The sequence below is a fragment of the Mustelus asterias genome, unplaced genomic scaffold (assembly GCF_964213995.1).
Source record: "Mustelus asterias unplaced genomic scaffold, sMusAst1.hap1.1 HAP1_SCAFFOLD_92, whole genome shotgun sequence".
Lineage (NCBI taxonomy): Eukaryota > Metazoa > Chordata > Chondrichthyes > Carcharhiniformes > Triakidae > Mustelus > Mustelus asterias.
The window spans coordinates 197,841-217,088 of NW_027590141.1; the positions used below are offsets into that span (position 1 = coordinate 197,841).

At 44.7% G+C, this 19,248-nt stretch overlaps 1 protein-coding gene and 1 long non-coding RNA gene across 2 annotated transcripts in view; one reads left to right on the forward strand and one right to left on the reverse strand.

Moving 5' to 3' along the window:
* The window catches only part of LOC144484079 (uncharacterized), a 192,129-nt gene that overhangs the window by 53,151 nt on the left and 119,730 nt on the right, over nt 1-19,248 (reverse strand). The gene's annotated exons all lie outside the window — the stretch shown is intronic.
* LOC144484078 (uncharacterized) lies at nt 1,446-12,099 on the forward strand. Its single transcript, XR_013496056.1, has 3 exons — nt 1,446-1,655; nt 6,483-6,615; nt 11,714-12,099. It is a non-coding gene; the product is annotated as an uncharacterized LOC144484078 (long non-coding RNA).

The following is a 19,248-nucleotide window of genomic DNA, read 5'->3' on the forward strand; positions in this document are numbered from 1 at the left end:
ATGGGTATAGATAGAGTGAATGCAAGCAGGCTTTTTCCAGCGAGGCCAGGGGAGAAAAAAACCAGAGGGCATGGGTTAAGGGCGAAAGGAGAAAAGTTTAAAGGGAATATTAGGGGGGGGCTTCTTCACGCAGAGAGTGATGGGAGTCTGGAATGAGCTGCCGGATAAAGTGGTGAATGCTTTTAACATTTAAGAAAAACTTGGACGGGTTCATGGATGAGAGGGGTGTGGAGGGATATGGTCCAAGTGCAGGTCAGTGGGACGAGGCAAAAAAATGGTTCAGCACAGCCAAGAAGGGGCAAAAGGCCTGTTTCTGTGCTTGAATGTTCTATGGTTCTATGGTCTGAAAACATGTACCAAACGACTCAAGAACAACTTCTTCCGACTGTCATGTTTGAATGGTCCTATCATATATTAAGCTGATCTTTCTCTTCACCCTACCTGTACCCGCACCCTATCCTTTCCTTCTCCCCATGTACTCCATGAAAGGTATGCTTTGTCCTAACTGTATGCTAACTGTCCTGGCTGGAGACAATACACATCTCTTTAACCTGTGCTTAACCCTTTCTCCACTCACATTATCTGTACCTTTAAAGACTTGATTACCTGTAAAGACTCGCATTCCAATCATTATTTTGTAAATTGAGTTTGTGTCTTTATATGCCCTGTTTGTGAACAGAACTCCCACTTACGTGATGAAGGAGCAGTGCTCCAAAACCTAGTGGCTTGTGCTACCAAATAAACCTGTTGGACTTTAACCTGGTGTTGTGAGACTTCTTACTGTGTTTACCCCAGTCCAACACCGGCATCTCCACATCTTGGAAATATATCGCCGTTCCTTCGCAGTCGCTGGGTCAAAATGCTGGAATTCCCTCCCTACCAGCAGGGTGGATGTACTTGCACAACATGGACTGCAGTGGGTTCAGGTCCCATACATCACAAAGGTAGACACTCCTGCGCCCCCTACAAACATGGCGATCGCACCTGCACCCTGTTGCACATTGCCCCTCACAAAGATGCCGGCCGCACTTGCGCACTGATAGACATTGCCACCGACAGATTGACGGCCGTCAGCCCAGGCCCAACACGACAAGTTGCGCCTCCAATTTGGTACCAACAGGACGCCCGGAAAGTTTGAGTTTGGGTTTGAGTTTGAACAACATGTTTACGAAGCCTCTCCACCCACCCGCCACATTCACCTCTCTCGACGCGCCGCCCTTTACCTTGAACTGATCTCGGATTCGAGTTAAAACCGTCCGTCCGCCGCCATTAACCGCACTGCGCATGCTTCAGACCCCTCCCCCTATTCACGCTGGTTGGAGGACCAGCCGCTCCCGCTCGGTCCTCCAGCTCCGCCCCCTTTTTCTATTGGTCCGGAGCTGCCGTCAATCAGTCCCCGGGCATTGTGACGTTGGGCATGCGCAGTGCGGCTCATGTCCAGGGACAGGCGCTTGTTTGTCTGATCTTCAGGCGGGGAGGAGGCGGATAAGCGGAGGCAGCGTTCGGGGCAGTGGGTGGGAGGGGAGGCTTCAACACCCCCAATAAGGAACTAGCGGCACCGCCTCGACACCCAACACAACGGCAGCTGCAGCGCTTTCTCCCGGGGCCAGGACCCAGTGGACAAATGTGGCTTCAGGAAGGAAATGCAGCAATGGGTTTGATTTGATTTATTGTCACATGTATTGGGATACAGTGAAAAGTATTGTTTCTTGCGCGGTATACAGACAAAGCATACTGTTCATAGAGTACATAGGGGAGTAGGAAAGGAGAGAGTGCAGAAAGGGTGAAGAGAAAGATCAGCTTAATATGAGGTCGGTCCATTCAAAAGGAGGAGGCTTTGGAGAGGGTACAGAAAAGATTTACCAGGATGTTGCCTGGTGTGGAGGGCATTAGCTATGAGGAGAGGTTGGAGAAACTTGGTTTGTTCTCACTGGAACAACGGAGGTTGAGGAGTGACCTGACAGAAGTCTACACGATTATGAGGGGCATGGACAGAGTGGATAGTCAGAAGCTTTTTCCCAGGATGGAAGAGTCAATTACTAGGGGGCACAGGTTTAATGTGTGAGGGGTAAGGTTTAAAGGAGATGTACGAGACAGGTTTTTTACACAGAGGGTGGTGGGTGCCTGGAACTCGCTGCCGGGGGAGATAGTGGAAGCAGATATGATGGTGACTTTTAAGGGGCGTCTTGACAAATACATGAATAGGATGGGAATAGAGGGATATGGTCCCCGGAAGGGTAGGGGGTTTTAGTTAAGTCGGGCAGCATGGTCGGTGCAGGCTTGAAAGGTCAAAGGGCCTGTTCCTGTGCTGTAATTTTCTTTGTTCTTTGTTTGTAAAAGTCTGGTGGCAGCAGGGAAGAAGCTGTTCTTGAGTCGGTTGGTTTGTGACCTCAGACTTTTGTATCTTTTTCCCGACGGAAGAAGATAGAAAAGAGAATGTCCAGGATACGTGGGGTCCTTGATTATGCTGGCTGCTTTTCTGAGGCAATAGGAAATGTAGACAGTGTCAATGGATAAGAGGCTGATTTGCGTGATGGACTGGGCCACATTCACACCCCTTCTAGTTTTTTGCACTCTTGGTCAGAGCAGCAGCAACACCAAGCTGTGATACAACTGGATGGGATGCTTTCTGTGGTGTCCCTGTAAAAATTGGTGAGAGTCGTAGCTGACATGTCGACATGTTGAATTTCCTTAGCCTCCTGAGAAAGTCGAGGCGTTGGTGGGCTTTCTTAACTAAAGCAGCAGTATAGAGGGACCAGGACAGGTTGTTGTGATCTGAACACCGAGAAACTTGAGCTCTCAACCATTTCCACTTTGTCACCATTGATGTAGACAGGGCATGTCTTCCACTACATTGCCTGAAATTTTGTAGATATTCCAGTGATAGTTGGAAGAAGTCCATGCTGACTCTCTGTACATCAATCCACTCAGTCCCATTTCCCCTCCATAACTCTTTTCCCTTTTTAATTTCTTCACACCTATCTGATTTATTTTTCAAATCATTGATCATTTCTGATTCCACCATGCACAGAAGCAGTGAGGTCAGGTTGTGACAACTCGTGAATAAAATTGTTCTTCACATCTCCTTTCTATTGCTGATCAAATAATATGTTTAGTAATGTGGACATTGGCTAGTAGCCTGTATGAAGATTTTCAGGTCTCTTTGTACTGGACGGGAGCATAGGTCTGTCAATCAGCCTGAATCAGCACCTTCAGGAGAATTGGGAGGGTGTATATTAGGTACAGCAGAGTGAGATTGGAGGGAGAGTGTGTGGGACGGAGATTTACAACCTTAGGGAATGAGAAAGCAAAGAATATTCCATGGAAACTAGAATTGTCTGTTTTGAATTTCAGTTCTATACTTACACTGATAACTTCGATAAACAGGATATTAGAAGGAGAGAATTTACAGACTGAAATCTCACACCAAACGTCACAACAAGATGTTACAAAGTCACTGGATTCATCAGGACCTGAATATAATTGCCGTTTGAATGTATGAGAAGAAATGTTTGTTTGTTCTGTCTGTGGGAAAAGATTTCAAACATCAGTGTGACTGGACAAGAATGGAGACCCCACACACCTGAGTGAGAGTGTTCCAGTGAACTGACTGTGGAAAGAGCTTCAACCAGTAACACAGCCTGAAAAACATCACCCCATTCACAGCGAGGAGAAACTGTACATACGTTCTGTACTTGGATGTGGAATCAACTGATTATCAAAAGGACACTGGCACCATGGAGAGACCATGGAAGTGTGGGGACTGTGGGAAGGGATTCCAGTGCTCATCTGCACTGGACACACATCGACGAGTTCGTACTGGGGAGAGGCCGTTCATCTGCTCCGTGTGTAGGAAGGGATTCAGTATATCAACCACCCTGCTGAGACACCAGCGAGTTCACTCTGGGGAGAGGCCGTTCACCTGCTCTGTGTGTGGGAAGGGATTCACTCAGTTATCCACCCTGCTGAGACACCAGCGAGTTCACTCTGGGGAGAGGCCGTTCACCTGCTCTGTGTGTGAGAAAGGATTCACTCAGTTATCCAGCCTGCTGACACATCAGCGAGTTCACACCGGGGAGAGGCCTTTCACCTGCTCAGACAGTGGGAAAGGATTCAGTGATCGTTCCACCCTGTGAAGGCACCAGCGAGTTCACCCTGGAGAGAGGCCGTTCCCTTGCTGTGTGTGTGGGAAGGGATTCAGTCATTCATCCACCCTGCAGACACACCATGTCACTCAAACGAATGGGAGACCGTTTAAATGCTCAGACTGTGGGCGTAGCTTCAAAAGCTCTCAGACTCTGATGGGCCACCAGCGCATTCACACTGAGGACAGACCGTTGAGTTGCTCTTACTGCGTGAAGAGACTTAGAACATCATCCCAACTGCTAATACACCAGCGAGTTCACACTGGGGAGACACCCTTCACCTGCTCTGTGTGCGGGAAGGGTTTCAGTCATTCATCCACCCTGCTGGCACACCAGCGAGTCCATACTGGGGAGAGGCCATTCACTTGCTCTGACTGTGGGAAGGGATTCACTCAGATCTCCAATCTGCTCACACACCAGCGAGTTCACACTGGGGAGAGGCCGTTCACTTGCTCTGACTTTGGGAAGGGATTCACTCAGATCTCCAATCTGCTCACACACCAGCGAGTTCACTCTGGGGAGAGGCAGGTCAGCTGCTCCCAGTGTGGGAATAGATTTAAACGGTCGTCTCACTTGCTGAGACACCAGCGAATTCACAAGTGATTACAGGAGTTGGATTCTGCTGTTAATCACATCCAGGACTGAACCATGTTTACTCTGACAGTGTAAGCCCTTCAGAGGGCTTCTGTCTGCTCACTGTCTGGTCTCATGGCTTTCCTTCAAGTGGGCTGATGTTATTTGAGCCAGGGAGAGCACATTTCCACCAGGGTGGCGTGATGGCAGAGTGGTTAGCACTGCTACCTCACAGAGGCAGGAAACCCGGGTTCCATTCTGGTCTTGGGTCACTGTCTGTATGGAGTTGCACATTCTCCCCGTATCTGTGTGGGTTTCCTCTGGGTGCCTAGATTTTGTCCCACAGTCCGAAGATGGTTGGGTGGATTAACCGTGCTAAATTGTCCCTTTGTCACCAAAGATATTGAGGTTGTGTGGGTTACAGGGAGAAATGGGTGAGAGGGCTTGGGTAGGATACTCTTTTTAGAGAGTCGGTGCAAACCCGATGGACCAAATGGCCTCCTTCTGCACTGTCGGAGTTCTTTTATGATTCTAAATGATCCACATCTCTAGGTAGATCTAAAATACATTTGGTTGACGTTCCATTGAGTCTACAGCACAGGGCAAGGCCGATCGGCTCAATAGGTCTGTGTCAGTATTGATGTTCCACCTCTTCATCTCCCCCCATCAGCATATCCTTCTATTCCTTTCTCCCTCATGTATGTATCCAGCTTCCCCTTCAATGTATTCACGCTATTGACCTCAACCAATCGCTGTGGTCGTGAGTTCCACATTCTTGTCACCTTCCTTATTCCTGGAACCATTCTGATAAATCTCTTCTCCACCTTCACAAGGACCCTCACATCCTTCCTAAAGTGTAATGATCAGAACTGGGCTCCGTATCCTGTTGTGGCCTCACCCACAGCTTTAGAAACTATCAGTGTAACTTCCTTGCTTTTGTTCTCAATTCCTCGATTTCTGAAACCCAAGACCCCAGATAATGGAAACAGGAACATCAGACTGTTTTGCTAGAATGTAAAATGCGTTTTAACAACATTCTTAAAATGGCTAAAGAAAATTTTGACCAATGAAGGAATGAGTTGTTGACACAAACAGAAACCATTTTGACCTTGCTCTCTCCAAAAGAGAATCCAGAATGTTTGAGTCTGGGAAATGAAATTAAAAATGAAGCTCCAGCTATAACTGAGCTGGAAGAAGACAGTTTCAATGTGGAATTGAGTGGAATTTTCTCTCTGGATTTAAACAATGGAGGAACTGCAAACATGGAAGAAAATAAATTTCAAAATGTGAACTCTGAACAGACTGTTTTCAAAATAGAACTTGAAAATTCACAAATGAACAGCAATGAAGACTCTCCTTTTGCAGGAGGAACTTTGGACTATAATTATTGAAAGAAGAAAAGTTTCAGAAAAGACTGCAAGCAGTAATTTCCATCTTCAGTGGACTGAGATTTCTGGACATGGAACCCAGCAGTGTGCTGTTACCAAGCTGGACTTGTGACTGTGAAGTGGACAATGGAGGGATTATTATGTCTATTGCAGGTTATAAGATAGATCAACATAGGAAAACAGTGGATTTAGGAACAGGAGGATGCCATTTGGCCCTTCGAGCCTGCTCCACCATTCAATAAGATCATGGCTGTTGTTAAGATATACAGCATGTTGTATATTGTAATATTCTAACTGGGATATTATGAAGGTGATACATTTCCATTTCTTCCTGTTTTTGTTACAAAAATCTAATTTCATAATTCCTATGTTTTAGAAATATGAATTAGTTGCAAGAATTGCTTTTAAAAAATGGAAAACCTGGATTGAGAATCTGATGAAAACACCCTCACGGAATTCGCAGTCACAAAGCATGGCCCATGTTGGTTTAAGAAGTCAAAACTCGAGAGGTAAGAACTGTAAAAGGTCAGCTGGATCTTTTAGCTGGAGACATTGAGTCTGACAATTATTGTACTGTTTTTGTCAGGTGAATTCTTCATGCAGACCTCAGGGAAAAAGGGTTTAGTTTTGAAGCTAAATATCTGTCAGATATTCCACCTGGTCTCTGTTACCATGGGGATATGTGATTGAGGGTGGAGCCTTGGTTAGAATTAGACCATAAGATATAGGAGCAGAATTAGGCTATTCGGCCCATCGAATCTGCTGTGCCATTCGATCATGGCTGATAAATCTCAATCCCAGTCTCCTGCCTTTTCCCCGTAACCTTTGAGTCCTTTCCAATCAATGACCTGGTTCCACAGATAGACAGCGGACAGTCTGCAGTTAGCTTGGAAGCCACCAGTTGTGGGACCAGGAGCTGTGAACCAGCTGTGGGACTAGAAGCCTCGAGGACCATTAGAAACCAGGGGTGTTTCCAACATTTAAATCCCTCAGCAAGAATGCAGTGAAGCTCATGTTTGGACTGAGGAGTCCACAGTTTGAGAGCTTAAAGGAAAATTGGAGGCTTGTTTCGTGAAAAGATAATGGATGGACTCACATAAACTCTTGGAGCTTGGAGAATATCTGGAGTACTGGGGAGAATTAAAGTGAATTGTGGAGAGCTTTGACATACCTTTGGGAGGTCCTAGGAACAGAAGTGAATGAACCTTCAAGATATCATTAAGTATAAAGAAACTCTTGGGGTGAGGTAAAAAAATAGAACTAGGTTTATATCATAAATCTTTATTGAGTGTAGTATTCAATTTGTAGTGTTGTCTTTTTAAATTTTATTTAAACATACAGTAAAGTTTGTTTTTGTTTAACAATGTGGAATCTTGTGATGTAATTCTTTCAGTTAATCACTGGGTGTTCGAATTTCTCTGCAAACGTTAACAGTCCTGACCGGGATCGCAAAAATTCACACAAACAGTGTTTCAAAACAAATCGAAGAGAAAGATGTTTTTTCTTCTTCAGTACAAACGTTACACATGAAGAAACCCTCTTCTGGTATCTCCAATAATTTGTTGCTTCGAGCAATTCTTTTCATGGAACAATCAGATAATTGATGACTGAAAATGGAACTAATTGTATCCCTTTAAAGCAGGAGGGCGATCGCCCGGCACAGAGGGTAATTAGGGATTTCTCCCATAGACCAATTGACAGGGATTCTACCCTCCAACCACCTGAAGTGAATTCTTTACATGAATCATCCGTGCCAGTGCAGTTATCAACTTGCAGTTTGGTTGATCAGAAAATGCTTTGTTGCTGATTTTCCTTGTGTTAGGAAGTGACAATGCCAAGGCCAGATCTTGTTTCCTCCTTGATCGGGATGTAACCCGTGTCCACATCGCCACTTCATTCTTCCACTGGTTGTATGGTTCAGACTCTGAGAGCATCAGCAGGTAATCAGACCCTGACAATTCCCACTGCCTTTCAGTCATTTCTCACAAAAGCTGCTGGGATTGGAAGCTTCTGTCTGAAATATACTTTCTTTTAGTTTCCAACCTTCACCATTAGACAAGCATTTTGTGTTACCATGTTATAATCCTGACAGCCTTGGGGTGGAGTCAATCTTTATTTTGTCTAGATTTGTTCACAGAATCAAACATTACAGGTTCAACTCTGACTCCAAGCTATATTAGTGAGTCCCACTTTTTACCTGCTCATTATAACTATCTAATCAGTGCCCTCCATCTGAATAAACTTCACCTCTATTGATATAATTAACAGCCACAGTCAGAGCATCCAAAAGGTCACTAATGGGTGTGACTGCCATGGTGCCTCAGCAGCTTGGGTGAACAAGTGAATCCTTTTCCACACACTGAGCAGGTGAATGGTCTCAGTTTGGAAACTAAGGGAAAATAAAATTTCAGGCAGAAGCTTCCAATCTGGTAGGTTTTATGAGAAATCGCTGAAAGTGAGTGGGAATGATCAGGGTCTCTCCCCAGTGTGAATTCCCTGATGTTTCAGGAGGTCAGATGATGTTCTAAACCTCTTTGCACAGTGAGAGTGCCTGAACGGGGTCTCCTCAGGGTGAATGCGCTGGTCGACCCTGAGGTAGGCTCAGGTTTTAAAGCAGCTCCCACAGTCAGAGCATTGAACAGGTTTCTTATTGGGGTCAGTGCCTCAGTATTCCAGCAGACTGGATGATTGACTGAGTCACTTCACACACACACATCAGATGAATGGCCTTTCCCCAGTGTGTAATCCTTTGTGTCTCAGCAGACTAGATAATTGAGTGAATCCCTTCCCACACTCGGAGCAGATGAATGGCCTCGGCCCAGTGTGAATGCGTTGGTTTGTCAGTGGGAGGGATGAGTGAGTGAATCCCTTCCCACGCTCTGAGCAGGGGAACAGTCCCTCACCCGTGTGAAATCGCTGGTGGTTCTGCAGGGTAGATGACTGAGTGAATCCCTTTCCACACACACAACAGGTGAATGGTCTCTCCCCATTGTGAACCCGCTGGTGTGTCAGCACGGCAGACGAATCGCTGAATTTCTTCCCACACTCAGAGCAGTTGAATGGCCTCTCCCTGATGTGAAGTCGCTGGTGATTCCTCAGGGTGGATGAATCACGAAATCCCCTTCCAAACTCAGAGCAGGTGAACGGTGTCTCCACAGTGTGGCTGCATCGAAGGGTTTCCAGCTTCTAGGGACAATTGAATCCCTTCCCCCAGTCCCTACATTTCCATGGTCTGCGTGTCTTTGTACATCTCCAGGTTCAGATGAAGGTTTGACCCCACAGATAACACATACATGGTCTCTCCTCACTGTGAATCCTTCAATCTTTTCCAGGCTGTGTAACTGGTTAAAGCTCTTTCCACAGTCAGTTCACTGGAATACTCTCACTCGAGTGAATGTGTCTCAGTGATTTTCTAGTCACACTGATGTTTAAACAGTTTGAAGGAACAGACAAACATTTTCCATTCTAGTTTCAAATGCCGATGGTATTCAGATCCTGAATAATTGGGTGACTCTGTCAGGTCCTAACGTCATGTTTGTTGAGATTTGTGTCTGTAAATTCTCCCCTTCTAGTAGCCTGTGAAAGAAATTCACAAGAACCATTGCTGCCAGTCCAGGATAAAAACTCAGAATAGACAATTCTGGTTTCTGTGAAACATTCTTTCCTCTCATCCTTGAAAATTTGTAAATCTCCATCCCAAACACTCTCCCTCCATTCTCACTTTGCTGGACCTGAAATAGACATTGTCCTGAGGGTGCTGATTCATCCTAATCGACAGATCCGTGCTGACTGTTTCATGTACAGGACACATATTCCTGAAATCTTCACACAGGGTTGTGTCTAAGCATATAGAAAATTTGCATATTTAGTGGACTAAAAATGTATGCAATATTCAGCACTCTATTACATGATTAGAGATACAGATGGGTGCGGAAGAACATGACTTGGGGAGCAAGCAATCATGTTCTGGAACTCACTGACAATGAGAGTGGTGGAAGTGGAGACGACCAGTGATTTCAAAATAAATTTGGTCAGGCACTTGAAGGAATTAAACGTACTGGGGAACAGGGATATCGAGGAAAAATGGCACTGAGTGGATTCCCCGACAGAGACTTGGCACAGAGTCAAGCTGCTGAATTGATTTATCTTGTGCTCTGCTGACTCTCTGACTGGAAAATATACAGAGTAGTTACAATACTATTCTGGAATTAAACACAATCAACTGTAATACAAATCCATAAATAACAAACCTAATATGCACCATATAGTAAGAAGTCTCACAACACCAGGTTAAAGTCCAACAGGTTTATTTGGAATCACAAGCTTTCAGAGCGCTGCCCCTTCATCAGGTGAGAAGGAGCAGCGCTCTGAAAGCTTGTGATTCCAAATAAACCCATTGGACTTTAACCAGGTGTTGTGAGACTTCTTACTCTGCCCACCTCAGTCCAACACCGGCATCTCCACATCTTATGCACCATATAACAACACCAGACATATCAATGTTGTTACGATCCTCATGGTCACCTTATAATAAACACATTCCCACAAATCCCAATGGAATAAACTGAAAGACAATGTTTCATTTTTTAAAAATTTTACTTTAAAAATTAATCTAAAATTAACATCACTGAATCATGCATTAAGAAACAGTATTTGAATAGACAGGATAAATTACACTTTACAAAGTTCAGACAATAAAAACAGGTTCCACAAAATCACAAACATTTTCTCCCTCAGTATATTTAGCTCTCATTCCAGTTCCAGAGAATTTCTCTGTCTCTGTATTTCCCAGGAGAGAAAGAAAGTGTTTTCCTCACAGATGTGCCCAGAGGATGAAGTTTGAGTCTGTGGTGAAGTTTGAGTCTGTGTGTGAAGTTTAAGTCTGTGGTGAAGTTTGAGTCTGTGGTGAAGTTTGAGTCTGTGGTGAAGTTTGAGTCTGTGGTGAAGTTTGAGTCTGTGTGTGAAGTTTGAGTCTGTGGTGAAGTTTGAGTCTGTGGTGAAGTTTGAGTCTGTGGTGAAGTTTGAGCCTGTGGTGAAGCTACAAACAGAAGCTGTGCTGTTTCAAATCAAACTGCGGGACTTGGAAGAAAATGCTGGGAAGAGATTTTGCAATCCTCCCAGGCAGCGTACTCCAGACTGTCACCGCCCTCTGGGTAAACAGGCTTTCCTCACATTCCCCCGAAACCTCCTGTCCCTCACCTAGAACCTATTTTGCCTCATGACTGACCCTTCAATTAAGGGGAATAGCTGCTCTTTATCCACTCTGTCCGTGTATCTCATAATCTTGTACACCTCGATCAGGTCGCCCCTCAGTTTTCTCTGCTCCAACGAAAACAAGCCAAGCCTACCCAACCTTGCTTCATAACTTAAATGTTCTATCCCAGGTAGTATCCTGGTAAATATCTTCTGCACCCCCTGCATTGCAATCACATCCTTCCGAGAATGTGGCGACCTGAACTGCACACGGTACTCAAGCTGTGGCCTCACCAAAGTTCTGCACAGTTCCAACATGAGTTCCCTGCTTTTGCAACCTATGTCATGATTGACAAAGTGAAGTGTCACGTACGCCCTTTTCACCACCCTACTAACATCCCCTTCCTCTTTCAGACATCTGTGGACAAACACGCCAAGTTCCCTTCGTTCCACAGAACACAAACTACCAAACTTGATGGTCATGTTCTTAACGAGGTCAACACGTTGATTATCAGCCTGTAAATCCTTTCGGTATTGCTGATGGCAGGTGATGGGAACGGAACCGATACCTGGTCAACAATACTGCAGAAGTCAATGACAGACCGCTGGAGTACTTTGAAATCACAGAGCGATCAAATGGACATCCATGGTCACCAATGCCCTCTTCGGGCATGGTAACTGGAAGAGGAGGAGGTGGACGACACAAGAGGCTTAGAGAGTGGACTCTATAAATCAATGTCACTCGGCAATCTGGATAACCAGGTTTGCGCAACGTTTCTCATCAGTAAACAAACCTTCTTAAAAATAACGGTGTCCAATGATCCTTATTTGTTAACCAACAAAACCACAGTCTAGAAGTGGAAATGAATAGGGTTGGGAAGCATTTTCCGATCAGGGCCAGTGTGATCTCCTGGACTCGTTTCGATCGCCTCAGGGGGTCGGAGAGGAATTTCCCAGATTTTTTTTTCCCCATATTGGCCCTGGGGTTTTCACTCTGGGTTTTCGCCTCTCCCTGGAGATCACATGGTCTGGAATGGGCGGGTGGGGGTGAGTTAATAGGTTGTGATGAACAAAGCATCGTAGCTGTGAGGGACAGCTCGGTGGATAGGATATTAGGATGTAGATAGGCTGGAAAATTGGGCGGGGATCCTGGATTCAGGATTCAATCCTGGACCGGGGAGCGGCGCGGGCTTGGAGGGCCGAAGGGCCTGTTCCTGTGCTGTATTGTTCTTTGTTCTTTGTTCTTCCATTATAAGTTAATGTATGTACTTGAAACTTTGATTAAATTAACCCGTCAGCCCTGCTTCGATAGCACCTTCGAAATCCGGAATCTCTTTCATCTCTGAGGAGAAGAGGAACAGATGCACAAGAACACCACATTCTGCGGCACCACTTCAAGCCACACACCATCCTCATTTTGAACCATATCGCCGTTCCTTGCGTCAACATTCTGGAAATCGTTTTCTGCTTAGGATTACAGGCAGAGTACAACCAATTAGAAAAGTATGGAAGGAGAAATGAAAGAAAGTGAGACATTACGAGTGCGAAATACAAAGCCAACTGATGGGGGGAGGACAGAAAGGAAGAGATTCAGAAATGACACAGAATGCACTGTTCTTTCAATTTATTTATATTTCCCTAGCGTGTGTTTACATAGTTGAATTGTTTGAAAACACGTCTCTCAATAAAAGACCGCTGGAGTCTGCCCATCGACAACCTTGCACTTGCGGACAGTGTCACGTACCCTGAGTCACCGTCAGAGGGCGCAGTCGTCACATGTTTCTCCAAACTTGAAATGACACGGACAATGTCTCTGGTACCATTGGCATACCGCTGCTATTGGCAACAAAGTCCACAGTCTATTTTTTCTGCTCTGTGTCGCCCCCTCTCTCTGGCCCACCTCACGTGTCCTGCATTACTAAATGAGCGGCACGGTGGCACAGTGGTTATCATTGCTGCCTTACAGCGCAAGGAACCCAGATACAATTCCGGCCTTGGATGACTGTCTGTGCGGAGTTTGCACGTTCTCTCCGTGTCTACCTGGGTATTCTCCAGATGCTACGGTTTCCTCCCACAGTCCAAAAATTTGCAGGTTAGGTGCATTGGTCATGCTAAATTGCCCCTTAGTGTTACGGGGATTTTTTCCGAACTGTAGTCATCGACTCGGGGAGAAGGAAGCAGAACCACAACCGACCTCTCCTCATCAATTTTCTCACTTCTCACTTAGCGTTTCCTTCCCAATTGAAAGTAAAGAATATGCTGTTCTCCTGACCGCTGTAACTCAGGCATTGCCATTATTCAAATGATATGAACTCTTTTTAAAAATTATTAATTGGACGTCGGTGACAAGACAATATTTCTGTCCATCACGTTTTGTCCTCGAACCGGGCTGGGATATTTGAGAGTTCGTTATATTGTTGTTATTCTGCAATCACACACATTCCAGGCCTCGCTAGGATGGCATATTTCCTTCCACAAAGTGCATTAGTGAACTAGGTGGATTTGCAGTGAAAGCGTTCCAGCACCATCAATGCGACTAGCTTTCAATATCAATTCATCACATTTAAATTTAACCTTGACTTTTCTAAATTTAAATTTTGACCATTTTTCTCCAAAATCGAATTGAAATATAACGATTTGATATGGTGGGATTTGAACTAATTTTCCCAAAGCATTATTCTGGGCCCTTGAACTACTTGTCCAGTGACCCCCATGTTGATAATAATTAATAAGAAAAAGCGCAAGTTCTTAAAGTTGACTCTTCCCAGTACATTATATCAGAATGGGATCACAACCACACAGTGCATCGGGTTGTCTCTGAGTGGACCTTTGAAGAAACGGCAATGTCACAATTAGCTGCACCATGACAATTTCCTATCCTAACCCTGCTGATTTCAGACAGTAAGAAGTCTCACAACACCAGGTTAAAGTCCAGCAGGTTTATTTGGTAGCAAATACCATAAGCTTTCGGAGCACAGCTCCTTCGTCAGATGGAGTGGATATCTGTTCTCCAACAGTGCATGGCCAGCTTTCAGGACAGCACCCACAGTACACGCTTTACATTATCTCAGGAATAATATACAGGCAACGAGACTTCATTGATTGATTTCTCTGTACCTTCAGTAAAACAAAGAAGATTGCATGGTATTCACAGCCCATCCACCGATATCTCAACATTCGAACATAAAAATTAGGCTGCCTGCAAATCTGCTCTAACATTCAGTCAGATTACAGTTCATCTGATTTTCCGTTTAAATCCACTTTTCTGCCTTGATCTTCTTGAACCGTGGCATACATTTTCGTTAAAATGTTGGTTTCACTCAGTTTTAAAATTATTCAGTGGCCCACAGCCTCCACCGTTCTCTGGACTCTCACTGAGTCTCAGGCACTAATGCTTGGATGCTAAAATTAAGAGAATGTGCACAGAACATTGATTGGAAATCCACCAAATGTATCAACACTCCTTGCTCCTCCGTTCCAATAACAAAATGAAGGTTTTTTTCTTGACATCCCGTTTCCAAAGCGGAACAATTCGCCCAACAGTGACACCGAATGTAGTACAGGTTGGGGAGCTTCTATTCACTGATAGTCATCTGAGCAATTACCAATTTCACGGTGCCACTGGCGAGACACGGAACTGACGCATGAGCCTCTGAGAAATGTCGTCAGATTATTAAGGGTGGGGATTTAGAATGGGTGTCTTCAAATAACCAATTCCGCTTTCACAGAGCGGACAGAGACAATGAAGATGCTCGTCATTTGGATTGTGTGGGGGGCATTTCTAACAGGTATTTCTGGGCATCACGTTAGTTTTCTCATTTCCAAAACTTGGGTGGAATCTTACTGTTGAGTACACATCACTCTTTTCTCTATCTATTTGAACATATTTTCCAGGTCTGAGCCATGGAGATTCTGTCACTCAGCCGCTGTCCTCAGATGTTAAGCCAGAAGGAGACGTGGTGATATTAAACTGCAACTATGATACTGCAGAAACCATCTATAGATTATACTGGTATCGACAGCATCCAGACTCCCAGCCCGAGTACATACTGTGGAAGCACTCGGAGGGTAATGAAGATAAAGCAGATTTTGCTAAAATCCGTTTCTCGACTGACCTCAAAATCCCGAAGAAATCCATCAGTTTGACTATCTCGGATCTGCAGTTGTCTGACGCGGCCGTGTATTACTGCGCTTTCAGACTCACAATGATGGAAAGCAGCCTGAGTCCTGTACAAAAACTGTCTCAGCAGGATAAGTCAGAGCTCCTCGCTGCTGTATAGAACCTCTGGCAGATGCAGCCACAATGAGCAGCGGCGCTGTCAGCCGCTCAAACACAAACCGACAGGAAACCACATTCACCTCGGATCAACTGTCACCCAACTGTTTCCAGGAGAGGCCGAGAAAACAAACTGCAGAACCGTTTTAGGCCGACAAGTCCATCACATAATGAATGTGTCAATTAAATCGTCCCTTCTGCTGCTAATCAACTCTGTATTCCTCTAAAATCAGACCTGGGTGATAAAATCCCAAACATCCGTCAAACCTGGCCGTGAAGCGCCACACACACAGCAGACGGACAGTTCTCCATGTCTGTGTGACGTCCTCTGATCCCGAAGTCCCTATTTGTCCTTTCCTTATTTTTCCATGCCTGCTTACCATATTGAACACCACTCGCTCCATCTCCCTTTTCAGTTTCTGGGGGCCTTTGAGGGTGAGCTGTTCATAGCGTTTATTTGATCACTATTGCTACATTCCAGGCAGCTTGCACACCCTGAACACATTTCATAAAGTTGTGACTTTGATTTCTCAAACAAATCCGAGCAGCCAATTTCCACATCTCCCTGACTGTCTCCACCTGATACCAGGGTAGCATTAAACTTCTTATCATATCTGGCTTGTTCATCTGTTTGTCGCTGCTCCTTGATTCTGTAAATCAGATGAATATTTGAATACTGTTTGGGAAACATTGTGAAATTCAATTGAATGATCAAAGTCAATGAGTTCTGAAATCTGTTCATTTTTCATAAACTGTTTCGGACGCAACAGCACAGTCTGATCAAAAAAAACCAGAGAACTGGTCTCGGGCCAAAGGCTCCAGAAATCTAAAAGGGGAGATGAGGAAGAGTTGTTTAATGTTACAGAGAGGCATGGAAACAGCTTCAAAACACTAAGTCAACGAAATAGATCAAATAGATTTATAACGGCGAGTTTAATTATGTACGCGAGTTAAAACCAACTAATACAATTCCGCAAGTGTCCCTCACCTCTTCTTGTGGGGGGTTATATTTTGTTCTTTTCGGAAGATTCCTGTGACTCCCACTGAGTTTAATTCTTGTCCCTATTTATCGGTGTGACAGCGTCATCCTCTGGCCACCAACTGGAACACCCATTCTGGGGAGTTTCGTCTCCTGGATCCGCTCTATGTATCTATGTGTGCTCCATCGCACGGAAATACACAGCAGTATCCGACAGAAGATATAAAGGAACTGTTTTGTTTCCCTTCAGCAAATCTGCAGAGAACTTCGGTTTGGGGACCTTTCTTCACCCCCTAAGCTATATTTCTTCAGCAAATATCTCGGAGCTTCCCCGGAAGACTGCATGTACCAGAGGAGAGCTGGGGTAGTGTAGATTATCAAGTAACGGCAGTCCAGTCCACACTGTCCTTCCCGAATTGTCAATTCGAAATGAGCCTGGAACACTGAAGTTTTGCCACTCATTCATGTCACGTAAATACAGATTAGCTCAAAAGTCAGGGTTTAAAAATAACCACTGGATGACATGGTTACCATTTAATAATGGACCCGCCGGGCAGCAAGATCATTATAATCAGTAAGGAGCATGGAGAACACATGGTTTCCGTGTATACATCTCGATACAAAGTAACAAAATGCTCTAATTCTGCCGGTGATTCCAATCCAGTGTAAAGGGTAGCCCCTGTTATAATCTGGTTTTATTTTTTGAGAAACTGAGGGGCATTTCCCAGAGACAGGATTGGCTACTCTGCCGGAACTGATGGATATTCCCCGCCAATAAATGAGAGCTGTAAAGAATCGCATTTTCTGGTTCCTTCTGTGTCTCATGCGACTTTCCTCATAACTCTGTCTCATTGCTTCCGTCTCTCTGTTATACCAACCTCTCATTTTTTGTAAACCTCCTTATCGCTATCAAATGACTGGAAATTAATTCAAATAATTCAAAGGGTGACAACAGAGTTTGACAAACTCGACAAACAAAGCTACCCGAAACCACCAGCAGGTGGCGTGACTTACCGTCGTTGCGGTGTTTTCACATTGCTACCTGACAATCAATGTGCCCTTTGTATTTGTCTCATTTAATGAATCCGTCATTAGTAGAGACCATGAGATTGGCGGTGTAAATAAGAAGCAGATAGCTAAAGTTAGCGACATACATTTAAAGTCACGTGTGTCCTCTGCTCTTGGATTGTTTGGAAATGGATAATGTTCACCAGATTTAAGCAGTGATCCTTCCTTGTTGATCAGCCCCACAACTCGCCATCAGCAATTGCTGAAGCGATTCATTCCGCTGCTGTCTGCACCCGGGCAAAGTCAGTGAAGGCAAAAGTAGCGGAGCAGATCATGGCTGCATTTCGCGTTTTATCGACAGTCATCCAATGGAGCAGCACCACCTTATCCTCACTGCTCACATCCGCACAGCGAAGTGTGTAAACCACCAAGGGAATCCTGTAAATCCATAACATTTTCAGATCGTGCGATGGGCCATTCACCCCATCGTGTGTGCTTGGCTGTCATTAATTGGTACAGTGGTGTCACAGTGGTTAGCACTGCTGCCTCATAATTCCAGGGATCCGGGTTCAGTTCCAGGCTACGTGGAGTTTGCAGATGCTCCCAGTGTCTGTGTGGGGTGCCCCTTTCCTCCGACAGTTCAATGATGTGCAGGTTAGATGCGTTTAGCATGCCAACTTGTCAAATATTTGTGGGTTAGAATAAATCGCCACGAGAAATCTGTGGGGTTACGGTGATGGAGCAGGGGAGAGGACCAGGAAAATATACTCTGTCGGAGAGTCACTGCAGACTCGAAGAGCCTGATGGCCTCCTTTTGCACTGTATGGATTCGAAGACAATTATTGATCTTTTCATCAACTGCATTCCCTAAACTCCATATTCCTTATGCAAACGTAATTGGAGCAGCGCTGGTAAGCTTACTTCCAGCAATGTAGCTCAAACAGACATGAGAGTTTATTTATTGAATTTTCAGTCATCTACCTGAATCACTCAAACATTCTGGTTCACTGTGTACCATTCAGGATACCTGTCACTGAATCAAGTGGTTAGCTGATTTCCGTCAAACACTTACTCATCTCGAACCTCTTAATGAGGAAGTATGATCTGTATTGCTGAACGTTCCCCTCCAGTTATTTCTCGGATCTGATCTGCTTTCTTCCCGACTACAAGATACAATAGCAAATCTTCCCTTGTTGGTGTTTCTTCCAACATTTCGGATTATATAAGCATCTGAAACCAATCGTAGAAGCTATTCGGTTACCTCCTTTACCGACTTCTTGCATAGAATTAATACGAGACAATATAAATCTCCATTACTATTGTTGCATAATTTGTCTGCATATTTCTTCCACTATCTTCCTTCCCGGTGCAGAGACATGGTGAGGGACACAATAAGTTCAGAGATAGGGTTGTCGAGGTGAAGAGCTATAGAGTGACATGAAGATGTACAGATTCCGAAAGATACTGAGTAAGAAACTCCTGATATTGAGTTTGATGTAACGGTTAAAATGCACTCAGTGTAAACGTTTCCATCGCATCTTCTGATTCTGATTCGCACGCTGTCTCTCAAAGGCAATAAAGGAAGACTTCCATTTATATACCGCCGTTCATGACATCAGGACTTCACAAAGAACTTTACACCCAAAGAAGTCTTCGAATTTTCATCACTGTCTTAATATAGGAGTC